The following is a 16,416-nucleotide window of genomic DNA, read 5'->3' as shown; positions in this document are numbered from 1 at the left end:
GCTCCTCGGTCTGATATAATAGATACCGGCACACCATGAAGCCTAACAATCTCCTTGATATACAACTTCGCATAATCTTCAGCCGTGTAAGTTGTCTTAACTGGTAGAAAATGGGCAGATTTTGTAAGTCGATCAACTATCACCCAGATGGAGTCAAACTTATGATAAGAGCGAGGTAATCCAATAATGAAGTCCATATTAATCACCTCCCATTTCCAGGTCGGAATCTCTATATTCTGAATCAATCCACTAGGTTTCTGATGCTCGATCTTTACTTGTTGACAATTAGGACACTAGGCTACAAATTCTGCAATAGACTTCTTCATGTTATCCCACCAATACTGCTCCTTAACGTCATGATACATCTTTGTCGAGCCAGGATGGATAGAATATCGGGACTGGTGAATCTCAATCATAATCTTCTCTCGCAACCCTGCCACACTAGGTACACATAATCGGCCCTGGTATCTCAGTGTCCCATCTCCTCCGATCTTGAAAGCTGTAATCTTACACTGCTGAATTCCCTCTCTCAATCTTACTAAGGTAGGATCTTCATATTGCCGTGCTTTTACCTCGGCTACCAAAGATGATTCTGCTGTATTCTGTACAGTAACACCTCCGTCATCAGAGTCCAACAATCTGATTCTCATATTGGCCAGCTGGTGAAGCTCTTTGGTCAACCCTTGTCTACCTGCCTCAATATGTATTAAGCTTCCCATTGACTTACGGCTGAGAGCGTCTGCCATAACATTGGCTTTACCAGGATGGTACAATATCTCGACGTCATAGTCTTTCAGTAATTCAAGCCACCTACGCTGCCTCAAATTCAACTCCTTCTGCTTGAAGATGTATTGTAAACTCTTGTGATCTGTGTAGATGTCAACATGGACGCCGTATAAGTAGTGCCGCCATATCTTCAAAGCATAAATTACTGCAGCCAATTCCAAATCATGAGTCGGGTAATTCTTTTCATGCTTCTTCAATTGTCGTGATGCATAAGCAATCACCTTCCCACGTTGCATCAATACGCACCCCAAACCTATACCTGAGGCATCACAATATACCACATAACCTTCTGTTCCTTCTGGGAGAGTGAGAGCACTGGCGCGGATGTCAATCGATTCTTTAGCTCCTGAAAACTATGTTCACAAGCATCAGACCACTGGAACTTAGTTTTCTGTGTTAACTTAGTCAATGGTGCTGATATAGAGGAAAACCCTTCTACAAACCGCCTATAATATCCTGCTAGCCCCAGGAAGCTGCGGACTTCTGACGGTGTTGTAGGTCTCGGCCAATTCTTTACTGCATCGATCTTCTGAGTGTCGACACTAATACCCTCATCAGATATCACATGGCCAAGGAATGCTACTGAGTTTTGCAAGAATTCACATTTAGAGAGCTTAGCTTATAACTTATGATCCTGAAGGGTCTGGGCATAAGGCTGAATACGGGAAATATCCATGCCCTCTACCAAGGAGGCTGTTGTGCACTCATTTATCAGATGTGGTCACCCTATCACTCATCTCGGCCACCATATGGGGAGTATACCTTGATAAAGAATCAAACTATATACTATACTCTCATGCACTCATATTACCCTGTCGAAGGTTCAAGAACTTATCAGCTCTAGCTCATCGTATCTCAGCTGGTAAGTAGTGATGAAGAAAGGCCTCAGAAAATTCCTTCCACACGGCTGGAGGAGCGTTCGGACCCCTAGATCTCTCCCAACTATCATACCAGAAAACCGCTAAATCCCGTAATCGATAAGAAGCCAACTCTACTGCCTCCGTATCACTAGCATGCATAACCCGCAATGTACGATGAACCTGATCAATAAATGTTTGTGGGTCCTCCTTGGGATCTGATCCGGTAAACACTGGAGGGTCTAGATTAATAAAATCACGAACTCTCGCACTAACCGGTTTATCAGCAACACCGGTATTCTGCCTCTGAGCCTGAGCAGCTACCAAGCTAGTCAATAACTGCACTGCACTGCGCATATCGTGGTCTGTAGTGCCAGACGGTGGAACTGGATGTACTGGGTGCCTCCTAATATCCTCTGGAGGAGACGGAGAGGTATGAGACGGCATCTCACTCTGAGCCTCACTTTGGCCTGCTCTGGCTGGAGGGACCTGAATGTTACCCTCGCCCACAGCTGTATCAAGCCGTTTACTAATCGCTTGCTTCCTAGTCGAAGGCATCGCTGAAAGAAAACAATGTGAATATTAGATATGAACACTTACAACTCAACTCTATGCACGATCTAGATTTAGGAAGAAGGTAACAACCCTAGATGTCACGTAGCCTCCTGATTATAAATGTGGCGCGCTACACATCCATAATCAAAACTCTACTAGACACGGCTCATAGACAACCCCTAGGACAGACTTGCTCTGATACCAAGTTTGTCATGACCCAACTGGAGGGTCATGACTAGCACCTGGGCCATACTTGCCGAGCACCAACGTACATTTTATCTAACCTTCCTTATTATCTTTAAGGGCCGACAAGACCAATATAAATGAAAGTCATGGATCATGAACATCCAACAATGAAAGATAATGTCATGAACATACGTAACATGGGACGACAAGACTGTCAAGAAACTATATATAAGGTACGAGCTACCATGGTGCCATGAAAGACTATACAACAAAAATCAGCCGACAAGGCATTCCAAACCATACATGAGTCGACACCTGTCTATGAGCCTCTAAAAGAACATAAGTGCTACAACATTGCCGGAATAGGGCCCCGACATACCCATAATGTCTATAACAAAAATGCATACCAAGACCACGGCAAGTCCGGAGAAAGGATCTTGCCAATAACGCTGAACCAGATAGCCTACTGTGATGGGAGAGTTGCGTCTACCCGTCTATCAGGACCTGCAGCACGATATGCAGCGTCCACAAATAAAAAGGACGTCAGTACGAATAAAGTACTGAGTATGTAAGGCAGAATAGCATAAGTAAGAACAATAATGTAAACAGTGATAGGGAATATACAACCTGTGACATCTGGGTACCTCTGAGGGCTACTGACATGAAATACATGATACATACATATATATATATATATACATAAACGTTTAAAACATATGCCTTTGTATATATATATATATATACATAAACGTTTAAAACATATGCCTTTGTGGGCATCATCATCATCATATCGTACCCGGCCATAATAGGCTCGGTAAAACGTACCCGGCCATCATAGGGCTCGGTAGAATCGTACCCGGCCACGTGGAGCTCGGTAAAACCCAACTGATCAGTGGTTGCACAATAGGTGCCATACCCGGCCGACTATAGCGCGGCTCGGTAGAGTAAAATAGATACATATATATGATGCATGCTGGACTCGTTGGAATCATATTTTGAACCTTTCGGAGTGACGTAAGGTCGGTATCCTTCGTACACGTTATTAGGATTAACTCTTCATCAAGAATCTTATAAGAATCAGGAACTACCAACAACATTGATAATATAAGAATAAGAGAAGTAACATCAATATCAATCGTTTCATAAGAAGGGCAGCAATGTAAGTACTGCTAGCTTCTAAGAGTAGAGTATTTTTGGGAGCTCGTTCATTACATTATGTACAATTGGAGTCGTGCAAAAGAATGAAGGGGATAGCCTCACATACCTTGTATATACTGCCCAACCTCAAGCTATACAAATGTCACGACTCCTTAGTCTACAATAAGAGAAATGACACTATCATTATCGTTTAAGCGTCGTAACTATTATATATCGACCACAACCTATTTTACGATGAAACGGACAGCACCTCCCCTATTTATATGACTTCCCACAAGTCAATACAATCACCAAACAGCCCAAACAACATCATTAATAATCATATTGAGCCTCCAAAACAGTCCACCAACCAACAACATTACTACCAAGCCTTTCGATATATATTTCACAAGTTCTAGCTTCAACGACTTAGCTGCAACTTGGATAATCTTAAATATATATAGAGTAAGAGGTTCCTTACCTTTAAACAGAAAGAAAAACTCCAATTTGACCTTAATTTTCCACGAAATATCCCTTCAATTCTGCCACAAGAACAAGGAAGCGAAACTAGCAATTAATTCGGGTTTTTCGGCACTAGAATTACTTTAGAAGACTTGAAATCACCTAGGGTTGATATTAAAAACTTGAAGGTGTATTTACAGAAAATAAAGCACTTAAAACAACCTCCCACACGAGCTGGAACAACACAAAAATCAGCAACAACAAGAAAAACAAGAAACTTACTAGCACCACGGGATTCCCGACATTTGATTTGTGTTGTTTGCCCTTTGTTTGGGTCTTGGATCATGAGAGAACCTTGAGAGAATGTTTTTAGGGTTATAAGGTCTGAATATACTGAAAAATAATGACTTAAAACGGGGTTGAGTTATCTTATATATGTCCAAATGTCTTAAACCGCCTTTGTGGGCCCCATAGAGAGCAGCTTGGCGCACTCTCGCAAAAATGCGAATATCTCTCTATTCCGAGATCGTATCGACGAACGGTTTAATGCGTTGGAAACTAGACTCATAGATCTTCAATTTGATAGGTAGATCACCCCATAATTCCAAGCACATTGGGAGAAAAATGCAATAACATTTGACCTAAAGTTTAAGTAAAATTATAAACCTAAGTTGCGACAACTTTTATCAACTTTTGTTTCATAACTCGCTTGACTTCAAGACTTATGATACGGATATTATATGATTTAAATACATTAAAACATTACCTCTTGGGACAATTAATCACCTCTAGTGTTACCCGAAAATACGGGTTACAACATCCTTGATTAGCTTAACTTCAAATACTTGTTGACCACTCTTATACACCCTTGTATCGTTTAAGACCAATAGGATTAACTTATTATCATCTCAAAGATAATCTCTTCTTGGATTTACGTCGACTACCTTACGGCCTGATCTATGATATGCGAATTTGGGTTGTAACACAATTTTGGAGCGATTTTCAAGGAGTTGATCGGGGTAAGTGATTTTAACTCAGATTTGATTATTATACATGAATCCATCATTGTTTTTACCATTTAATTAGTGTTTTGAGTTGGAAAATTTGGGAAAATTTATGAAAACTTTATAAGCTATAATTTGAGGATTTGAAGGTCGATTTGAGGTCGGAATTGAATAATATTAGTATGGGTGGACTCGTTATTGAATGGGTGTTTGGATTTTTTAAGTTTGGTCGGGTTCCGAGATGAGGGCCCGAGGTTGACTTTTTGAGTTGACTTTTGATTTTCTTTAACGATTGCAACTTTATTATCCAAAATAGTTTTCTATGGTTTGTATTTATGGTATAAAGTTATTTTGGCTAGATTCGAGCCGTTCGGAGCATGATATTCGCGAAAAAGGCTTACTAGTGCATTGAGTTAGCTTGTTTGAGTTAAATATCTTGCCTAACTTTGTGTGGGGAAATTACCCTTTAGGATTGGAGTTGTTTTGAGTCATTTGTGGTACGTGAAAGCCGTGTACGCAAGGTGACGAGTGGGTACACATGCTATATGTGGTAATTTATCGGTTTAAGCTATGTAGATTTTTTTTATGCCTTTAATTGAATTATCATAACATGTTATATCCACCATCGTTAATCTATCCTTACATGCGTTATTTGACATTGTTGATACTTGTCTCATCTCTTACTTGTTATTTTCCCTTACGTGCTTAGTTGAAGTTGCTGTTTCCTTAAGGCCTTATTAACTATTTAACTGTTGAGTTACCTTGCTTGAAGTTGTTATTTCTTGGAATATCTTATTGTTGAGTTTTGATGTTGAAGTTGTAAAAGTTGTAATCACATTGAGGCAAAGTTGTAAATTGTTGAAATACCATTCTTGTTGAGATATTCACTTTCAATTGCTATTGTTGAGACTCTTGTACGCATTTGGTTTGAGCCATGGGCTAATTGTTGTGGAATCATTGATATTGTTTATTCTTTTGGCAAGTTGTGGTATTTGGGCACTTGAGGTGCGAGTTGTGATATGTTGTGATATTGATACGCATACGGTGGTATAAGGATAAAGGCTGATACGCATGCGGTGAGATAAGTGGGGCTTGATACGCGTGGTGCTAGTAGGGGAACTACTTGAAGCCACGCGATGTAATAATGTGGGCTAAAATACGGGTAGCTATTTCGGAAAAAATAATTTCCAAAACTCAATTTAAGGCCCCCGTAGTGATATACGGAAAGATTGCGATTGTGTTTGTGAAATGAGACTATGAGGCGGTAACTCGCTTGTGATTCTTGTTATTATCTCTCATTTATCTCACTTGTATTTTTCCGCATTGTTTCCTTGATGTCCTTATTATGTGTTCCTTCCTTGTTGCATTTATTGCTTTAAATTCAGCTGCAGTCTATCTTGTTGTATTTCCTTGTTGCCTCGTCATTTACATTCTTAGACTGTATTATACTTGTTCAATTTCTTATTCTTATCCTAGTAGGTGTCTTGACCTGACCTCGTCACTACTCTTCAAATAAGTGGAACCAGGGTCAAATAATATTGAAGCATCTCCATGGCACACTGAAACAATACATGTGATCATAATATCTTAAGTAACTGCCTTTGGCCTGCTCGGGGATGCATAACAATGGGCATGTCCTCCACCTAACTGACCTCCTCCTCTAGGACGGCCTGGAACAGGCTGAGATCCACCCTAGATGGTTGTGCGGGTGATGTAGTTGTTGGAGCTTGAACCATGGACTGGGTACCCTGATGTGGTACACTGCTAAGAAGCCTAGGGCAATCCCTCTTGAGATGACTCAAGTCCCCACACTCAAAACAATTCCTCCTCTGACGAGGCTGATGACTTTGTGACTGACCTTGAGAACCTGAATATCTGCCCAACAAAACTTGAGCAAATAGAGCACAATATGAACTCTATGCTGGCAGTGCACTGAAAGATGACTAGCCTAAGCAAGCACTATATGAACTGTGGCTAACTGAAGAACCATAAAAATTTGATGGGCTGCCTGAGCAGGCCTGAAAGGACAGTCTTTTACTGTGATGTTCTTGGCCTCCAGATGAGGTACCACTAAAACCACCCAAACCACGGGGCCTCTTGGCCTCCCCCTCCTCTCTCTCCTGCCTATGAACACGCTCTAAGCGCCTGGCAATCTCAACCGAATGGTGAAAACTAGTATCAACTCGACGTCTCAGGCCATCCCATAATGGATATCTTAGTTGAGGACCTCAATGAACCTCCTGACTCTCTCACTCTCAATAGGAACGAAAAACACTGTATAGCGAGCTAACTCGGTGAACCTCATCTCGTACTGGGTCACTGTCATGCCCTCCTAGCGTGGATGCTCAAACTCACTGTGCAACTCATCTCTGCGAGTCTATGGTATAACTTCTCCCAGAAAAGAAGTGAGAACTGAGACCAAGCAAGTGGTGTTGCACCAACTGGCTCACTCAACCCATAAGTCTACTACCACATGTATGTTGGTCCTGACAACTGGAAAATAGTAAAGTCAACCCTATTCGAATCCACCAGACCCAAAGTGAACATAATCTGATGACACTAGTCAAGAAAACCATGTGCATCCTCGGTAGGCTCTCCACTGAAATGAGGAGGATGAAGTCTCTAAAATCACTATATCCTCTTCTGCTCCTCATCAGTCAAAGATGGCCTAATCTTTGGCTGAACCGCAATGGCTGGCTGCACAGGTAGAACCCCCGGTGTCTGATAATCGTAAGCCAGCTGCTCTGGTGTATATGCAGCGGGAGTCTGGGCTCCTCCCCCGGCATTTGAAGTAGCTGGAGAAATAGGGATCTACACCCCTAAAGCAAACCCTTGTACACGCTCAGAATACGAGCCAAGGTCTCCTGGAGTCCAGGTGTAGAAATAGGTCCCTCCGGAGCCTAAGATGGTCCCACCGGCTAAAAATAATCAGGAATCTGCTCCTAAATCGGGGCTACTGGTGGATACACAGTAGCTGCTCTAATAAGTCTCTAACCGCGACGTATGCTCTACCCTTGTCTCTGCCTCAACCCAGGCCTCTTACGACCCTGGCTTGGGTTACTGGCGCATGCTCAGTTGTGCCAGAAGAACATGTCCTCATCATCTCTGATAGAATAGAAGAGCAAAGATTCAAACTTAGGGATAAACAAATTCATACGATAGAAAATGAAAGAAACAGAAGTTTTTCTAACAGCCTTGTAGCCTCTCGAAGATAAATCCACGAGACTCTACTAGACTTGCTCATGACTCATGAAACCTAAGCAACCTAGTGCTCTGATACCAACTTGTCACGACCCCAAACCACTACCGGTCGTGATGGATCCTAACTCACTTTCTAGGCAAGCCAATCATAAAACAATAATGAAACATAATACTCCCTCCGTTTAAATTTATGTGAACCTATTTTCTTTTTAGTCCGTTCCAAAAGGAATGAACCATTTTCTTATTTAGAAATAACTTAACTTTATGCAATGATTTATAGCCACACAAAATATATGTGCCTCATTTTATACCACAAGTTCAAAAATCTTCTCTCTTCTCTTAAACTCCGTATCCAGTCAAATGGGTTTAGATAAATTAAAATGGAGGGAGTAACAAATATAGATTAAATGAGTCTCAAAGTCAAATAATCATAGATAGAAACCGAATCAATACATAAATCCCAGAACTGGTAACGTCGAGTCATGAGCTCTACAGTACAAATACAAGTATGTTAATACAAAATACTGTCTGAAACAACAATAGGATGAAAGATAGGAAGAGATGCCAAGGACTGCGATCAGGAAGCAGATCTACCTCGGTTTCAGCAGCAAGCAACAGCTCAACTCACAATGCTCAGTTGGGTCCAACTCTTGAATCTGCACATTTAAGTGCAAAATATAGTATGAGTACAATGAACTCCATGTACTCAGCAAGTATCATGACTAACATCAGCGAGGTAGTGGCGAGAACTAACAATGATACTCACTTAACAACCTGTTCAATTCATAAATATGCAAGTACACAACAACAGTACTGAAATCTAAGCATGAAATACAGGTACAACCAATCAATTCACATAGAGAATATGTGTGCAAGTCTTATAAAAGTTTAACAGCTCAACATATAGAGAAGATATGCATCTAACACCAATGAATCATCAGCATTTGCATATAGAGAAAATATGCATAAATAATCAAGTCAAGGTGCACATGTTAACATATAGAGAAGATATGTATTGTGATTTCATTCTACAGTCAAAGTAGTTTATGGAGAAGATATGCATAAAGAGGCATGTATCAATTCCAGCACTAGCATATAAAGAAGATATGTGATAAAATCATGTATACATCCAAGGTGTTTGCATATAGAGAAGATGCACAAAAACCAAATACTGATCAATTTTCCTTATTTTGCATGCACGTCATCAAGAGATAAACATGAGAGGACGACCCTATGTGGATGGATCCTTATCCATACCCTGCACGGATAACTCACGTGCCATGATATAACAACTGTATGGACCACTCACGTGCGATGATAACTCAACCTGCACGGGCTACTCGCGTACTGTCAATTCAACCCATTACACAAAAAGCATATACAAGAATAGATGTATACAAATAATAGATATTAAATCATATACTCGCACACTGCTGAAAAGTAGCATGCCAAGGTGTATGCATGTGTAAAGTATGCTACTACAACTCAGATTAGGTGATACTCCATAAAATAACAATTATCAGGTTTGAACAGGAAATCAACCTGCACATGATATCTAATATGATTCAATAAGTTCACGAGGTCATACAAATATATGAAGCATGATAGCAAGAATCATAGTATCCAAACAAGGTATAACACATCCTAAAGACTACCTCGAACATGAATAAAACCCGGTCCACACACATATGCTCAATGCCCCACATGTACTTCATCCTCAACACTTAGCCATCATCAATAATTCAAGCAACTAGTCTCTCAAACTAAAGTTGGGAAGGTTACATACCTCAAATGAGCAAACTTTATAGTCCAAGAATGTCTTCCCTCGCGAATCGACCTCTGAACGGCTCAATTCTAGTCAAACAACACATCACAATGTTAAATAATGCTAAAAAAATAATTATAGATCATAAACACTCAATTTTTAATCAATTACACAAAGTTAACCAAAAAGTCAATATGGGCCTGCTTTTCGGAACCTGACAAAACTTACAAATCTCGACTACCCATTTGAATACGAGTCCAAATATACAAGTTTTATCCAAATCCGACTCCAAATCGTGGTTCAAATCTAAATTAATCACATTCCAAAATCTAGCACAAACCCTAAATTTTCTCTTTCAAATCCATGTTCTAAGTATAAAAATCCATGAAAAATTGAGATGCATAATCAAATCCAAGTAGAAAATACTTACCCTCAATATGGTGGTGAAAATATCCCCAAACATCGCCTCTAGCTGAGCTCCAAAACTCCAAATAATGAAAAATGAGTAAATCCTTGAAATAAAAGAGGTCTGCCACGTATACCGCATCTACGGCCAAAAACCTCGCATTTGGGAGTCTGATTTTGCGGTCCAAAATATCACATCTCTGAGCTCCCCACATTTGACCAAGCCTCGCAGGTGCGGACCACCACTTCGCAAATGCGAAGTCCACATCTGCGGAAGTTCCTCGCATCAACGCCCAACGCAGCAATGCCCAAAGTGTCGCATATACGACCACTACCCCTGATAGTCTTCTTTCGCATATGCGAACCAACTGCTCGTCGGTGCGACTTTGCACCTGCGCACCCACTTCCGCAGGTGCGATGCACCAATACCAGACCTGCCAACAAACACCAAAATGGTCCAGAACCCATCTGAAACACATCCAAACCTCTGGGGACCCCGTCCAATTACACCAAGAAGTCCGAATACCTAATTCAAACTTATTACAAGGCTCAAAACTTATAAGAGAACTCCATATCTCTCTTACACCATGTTCTTTGAGCTGTTGAACAAAGTAAAATGGGTTTCCATCAAAGAAGGTCTCGTGTTCGACTCCCAGGCTGACTAGATGGTCTAATTGGAATAATACGCATCATATTTTTATTTTACCAAGATTGAATAGCATATGCGATGCATTTTTGAACTATAATAATGTTTTTTGTACAAAATAACTTCAAACGTAGCAGTGCAAAATCTTCACTTGTAGCAGTGTAAATTTTAGACGAATGGGTTTGAAATTCACTTGCAGCAATGCAAACTTCAAGCGCACAGATCTGAAGTTAACTTGCAGTAGTACAAACTTCAGACACACGGGTCTGAAGTTGGCTTATAGCAGCGCACTTCAGATGAATGGGTTTGAAATTCACTTGCAGCAATGCAAACTTCAGGCGCACAGATCTGAAGTTAACTTACAATAGTACAAAAGTTAACTTAAAGCAATGCAAACTTCAGACTTACGGGCCTCAAGTTAACTTGCAGTAGTGCAAATTTCAAGTTCACAAATCTGAAGTTAACTGGCATCAGTAAAAACTTCAGGCTAATAAACCTGAAGTTGACTTGCAAGCAGTGCAAACTTAAGACACACAAATCTGAAGTTAACTTCCAAGCAGTGGAAACTTCATACCTATAAATCTGAAATTAACTTGCAGTATTGAAGTTCCTTATCTTGTATGCTTCTCTGAAGTGATAAATTTAATTCTTTCATGTTATTTGGACTACCTGCCAAAATCTTGATTATTATATTGGGTTTGCAAAATTCTGAATTTTTTGTATGTGATCTTCCACAATCTAGTTAACCTTTTAAATCTCGTTATTAGATGGAAAAAGAAGTATGACTTGTCTAATTTGATTTCAAATGTTATCTGTAGTAAAGTATAATCAGTTAGCAAATGGATTTCTCTAAAAGTCTTTTCATTACTTTTTGAACACAGAATTAGTAAAAAATAACTTGACGGAACTCAATTAGCTTAAAGTTGAAGTATTCAACTGCTTAAATCAGAATATCTGGTTCTTAAATTATCGTCTATCCGAATTCTGCAGTAGGTGAATATTTTCTTTTATAGCGTCTTTTTTAGAGTTTTGAGATATTAAGCTAATTAATGATTTATGCTTGTATTTATATTTAACGTTAGCGATCTAAATACAATAGATTTATTATTGGGTTGTCGATTTCCTCTCTAAATCATTCACGTTTCAGCTCATGCTCTCTGTGGTACCTGTTTCATTTATTTAAGGTTATTTTGTCCAGATATTAGTTACTTAATAGAAACTGGGTATATGTTAATAGCCGGCTAGATTTAATATTTACTTTTTCTAGCCGGTATATATATAAATTATACATTAATCATACGTAATTATACATATATTATATATGAATTATACATATATTATACATTCGCCGGCTATTTTAAGTTTAAGAGTGTATACGGTCAAAATCGGGCCTACCCGATTTTGCTATTTGATCTAGACAAGGGAGTTGCATCGGGGGTAGCCTCGTAATAAATCAGACCCGAGCTCGAAGATGAAACATCAAGCCTAGAGATCGAAGTGTACGTTGAGACCGAGGCCAGCAACAATCGAGACCAAGTATGACCGACTTCGAGGGGAGCATAATAACGGAATGACGAGATATCAGTAACCGGTCGAAGATCACGGCATGAATCTCAGAACGAATATCCGTGACTGGTCGAGGATCATAGCGTGAATCTCGGAACGGACTAAATCAGAAGCGGTTAACTAGTTGTTTATATGATTTCCTTTTGTAATTAGAGACATACCATAATTAGGTTTCCTCTACTATATAAAGAGGAGTTTCAATCATTTGTAAGGGCATCATTCACCGAGAAGAATATACACATACGCTGCTTTCTTTGTTTTACTTACTGTTCATCACTGCTTGTTCCATCCTCCACTGTTCTTATTCACCAACCTTGAAACTATCTCGAATCGAGGTCGAGGCATTGTTTACGGATCGATTTGATTTATTTTTGTCCAATTTATCTATTTAATTCGTTATTTATCAATTGGTACTGGTTTAAATCACATATCCTTAAAACCACAATATAAGTTTAATTGTTACTCGATTTTTAGGGTAAACAGTTTGGCGCCTAGTGATTGTTCAGTACTGATTCTGGTAAAACACACTATTTTACACTTGTTCTTATCGAGTATCTTTGCTTTCAGGTTAAAACATGTCAAACTCACAAAACGCATCCACACACGGTGACAATGGCCTCGGATTCCACGATAAAAACGAAAATGTGATCACTCCAGGAGTCGAGGTGCCACAGGCTAATCTCGGGGGAGCATCGGTTGCCAACCCAGTCGATGTCAGTTCGCACGTTGCTCTAAACGCGGACCTAGGCGCAGATCTCGATGGGAGTGTACGCAGAGAAGGCCGATCTAGTTGCCAAGGAACACAGGGCAGAGGAGACGAAGGAGTCAGTCTCCAAGTGATATTCGAGATGCTTCAAGCTCAGCAAGCCGCTATTGCTCAGTTACAAAATCAACATAGAGCTCCGAATAGGGTCGAGCCGGAAATTACTTGCCGTATTGAGCCAGTACCGGAAAGGTCGAATGGTACGAATCGGGGACTAATCCTGCGGTAATGAAAATGCTCGAGGAGCTTACCAAAAGAATTGAATCAGGGGAGAAGAGAATCAAAACCGACAATAAAAAAGTAGAGACATACAACTCTCGAGTTGACCAGATACCGGGGGCACCGCCAATCTTGAGAGGGATGGATTCGAAGAAGTTTGTACAAAAGCCGTTTCCTCCAAGTGCGGCTCCGAAGCCTATTCCAAAGAAACTTCGTATGCCAGACATACCCAAATACAATGGGACCACCGATCCCAACGAGCATGTTACTTCATATACATGCGCCATTAAGGATAACGATTTAGAGGATGATGAAATCGAATCTGTGTTGTTAAAAACATTTGGAGAGACCCTTTCGAAGGGAGCAATGATTTGGTATCACAACCTGCCACCAAATTCCGTCAACTCATTTGCCATGTTAGCAGATTTTTTCGTAAAGGCACACGTCGGGGCCATAAAGGTCGCAACGAGGAAATCAGACCTTTTCAAGGTAAGACAAAGGGATAATAAAATGATGAGGGAGTTCATGTCCCGATTTCAAATGGAATGCATGGAGTTGCCACCGATCACATATGATTGGGCTGTTCAAGCTTTCACCCAAGGGTTGAACGAGCGGAGTTCGATAGCATCACGTCAGTTGAAATAAAATTTGATCAAGTATCCAGCTGTAACTTGGGCAGATGTGCACAATCGATATCAGTCGAAGATCAGGGTCGAGGATGACCAACTAGGAGCCCTTTCCGGTTCAATATATCCAAGCAGGTCAGCAGTTAAAAACCAGAGGGACGTCGACATGGAGCCAAGGTCGAACAGGGACCAATATCAACCATATACCGCATATCGAATGAACAATGGTTCAGGATGCAATTTCGCCCGGAACGATCGAAGAAGTGATCGAGGACAGAATTCTTGGGGACTTATAAGCAAAAGTGGTTTTGACAAGTATGCCGATCCCACAGAGGCACCTTGGTTATCAGAATATAACTTTAGCATCGATGCATCGGGCATTTTATCGGCAATTGGAAGGATCAGAGATACTAGGTGGCCCAAACCCATACAAACCGATCCTTCCCAAAGAAACCCAAATTTGATGTGCAAGTATAATGGCACGCATGGTCACAAGACCGAGGATTGCAGGCAATTAAGGGAGGAGGTAGCCCATCTATTCAATGAGGCCACCTTCGAGAGTTCCTCAGTGATCGATCCAAGAATCATTTCAGAGAAAGGGACGCCAACAGGAAAAATGAACAGGAGGAACACCAACATGTCATTCATATGATCGTCGGTGGGGTCGACATTCCACAGGGACCCATATTCAAACGCACTAAGGTATCAATCACTAGGGAAAAATGAACCTGAGATTATGTTCCCGGTGGCACTTTATCATTCAACAACGAAGAAGCAGAAGGCATTTCTCAGCCCCACAACAACGCTCTGGTAATTTCTATCTTATTAAATAAAGTTTAAGTTAAGAGTGTTTTAGTGGATCTAGGTAGCTCGGCAAATATCATCCGATCGAGGGTCGTGGAGCAGCTCGGCCTACAAAATCAAATCGTGCCTGCAGCTCAAGTCTTAAACGGCTTCAATATAGCCAGTGAAACAACTAAAGGGGAGATTATTCTACCGGTGAACGTGGCTGGAACCATTCAAGATACCAAGTTCTGCGTAATCGAGGGCTACATGAGGTACAATTCCCTGCTTGGAAGGCCTTGGATCCACAATATGAGGGCAGTCCCTTCGACTCTCCATCAAATGTTGAAATTCCCGACGTCGGACGGTGTAAAAATAGTATATGAGGAGTAGCATGCTGCAAAGGAAATGTTTGCAGTCGATGAGGTAACACCGATATCGACACTATCAACCTCGGAAAGGTCAAGCATCAAAGGTAAATAGGAAGTCAAATAGCAATCACAGCCACCAGCCTCGACCGAATCGGGGAAGCAGAAGATAGAAGAAGATGAGGAGGATTTTCTGACCCCTCGAACTTTTATTGTTCCCGAAGATTCTGACGCCACCAAATCAACGGTTGAAGAGCTAGAACAGGTTATATTGATCGAGTACCTGCCCGAGCGAAAGGTATACCTGGGAAAGGGATTAACCCCCGAACTCAGGAAAAAGCTTATTCAATTTCTTATTGATAACATGTATTGTTTTGCTTGACCCCATTTAGACATGACATGGTACCCACCGGAGATAATGATGCATCGGTTAAGCCTGGACCCTAGGTTCAAACCGGTGAAGCAAAAGAAAAGACCCCAGTCCGAGGTAAAGCACGCATTCATAAAGGACGAAGTAACTAAACTTCTCAAAATAGGGTCCATTCGGGAGGTGAAATACCCCGAATGGTTAGCCAATGTAGTTGTAGTCCCTAAAAAGGGGAACAAACTTAGAATATGTGTAGATTATAAAGATTTAAACAAGGCGTGCCCCAAAGATTCTTTTTCACTGCCTAACATCGATCACATGATTGATGCCACAGCCGGCCACGAGATCCTTACTTTTCTCGATGCCGATTCCGGGTACAATCAAATCCAAATGAACCCGGAGGACCAAGAAAACACTTCATTTATCACCAAGTATGGAACATATTGTTATAATATAATGCCCTTCGGGCTAAAAAATGCAGGAGCTACTTACCAACGCCTAGTAAATAAAATGTTCGAAGAACAAATAGGTAAATCAATGGAAGTTTATATTGACGACATGCTAGTTAAGTCCCTGCGCGTAGAGGACCATTTGGCTCATTTGCAGGAAACGTTTGAGATTTTAAGGAAATACAACATGAAGCTCAACCCCGAGAAATGTGCTTTCGGGGTCGGTTCGGGCAAGTTCCTTGGCTTCATGGTATCAAATCGGGGGATCGAG

Source organism: Nicotiana tomentosiformis, chromosome 4, assembly GCF_000390325.3.
Source record: "Nicotiana tomentosiformis chromosome 4, ASM39032v3, whole genome shotgun sequence".
Lineage (NCBI taxonomy): Eukaryota > Viridiplantae > Streptophyta > Magnoliopsida > Solanales > Solanaceae > Nicotiana > Nicotiana tomentosiformis.
Note: the sequence above shows the minus strand (reverse complement) of the source record.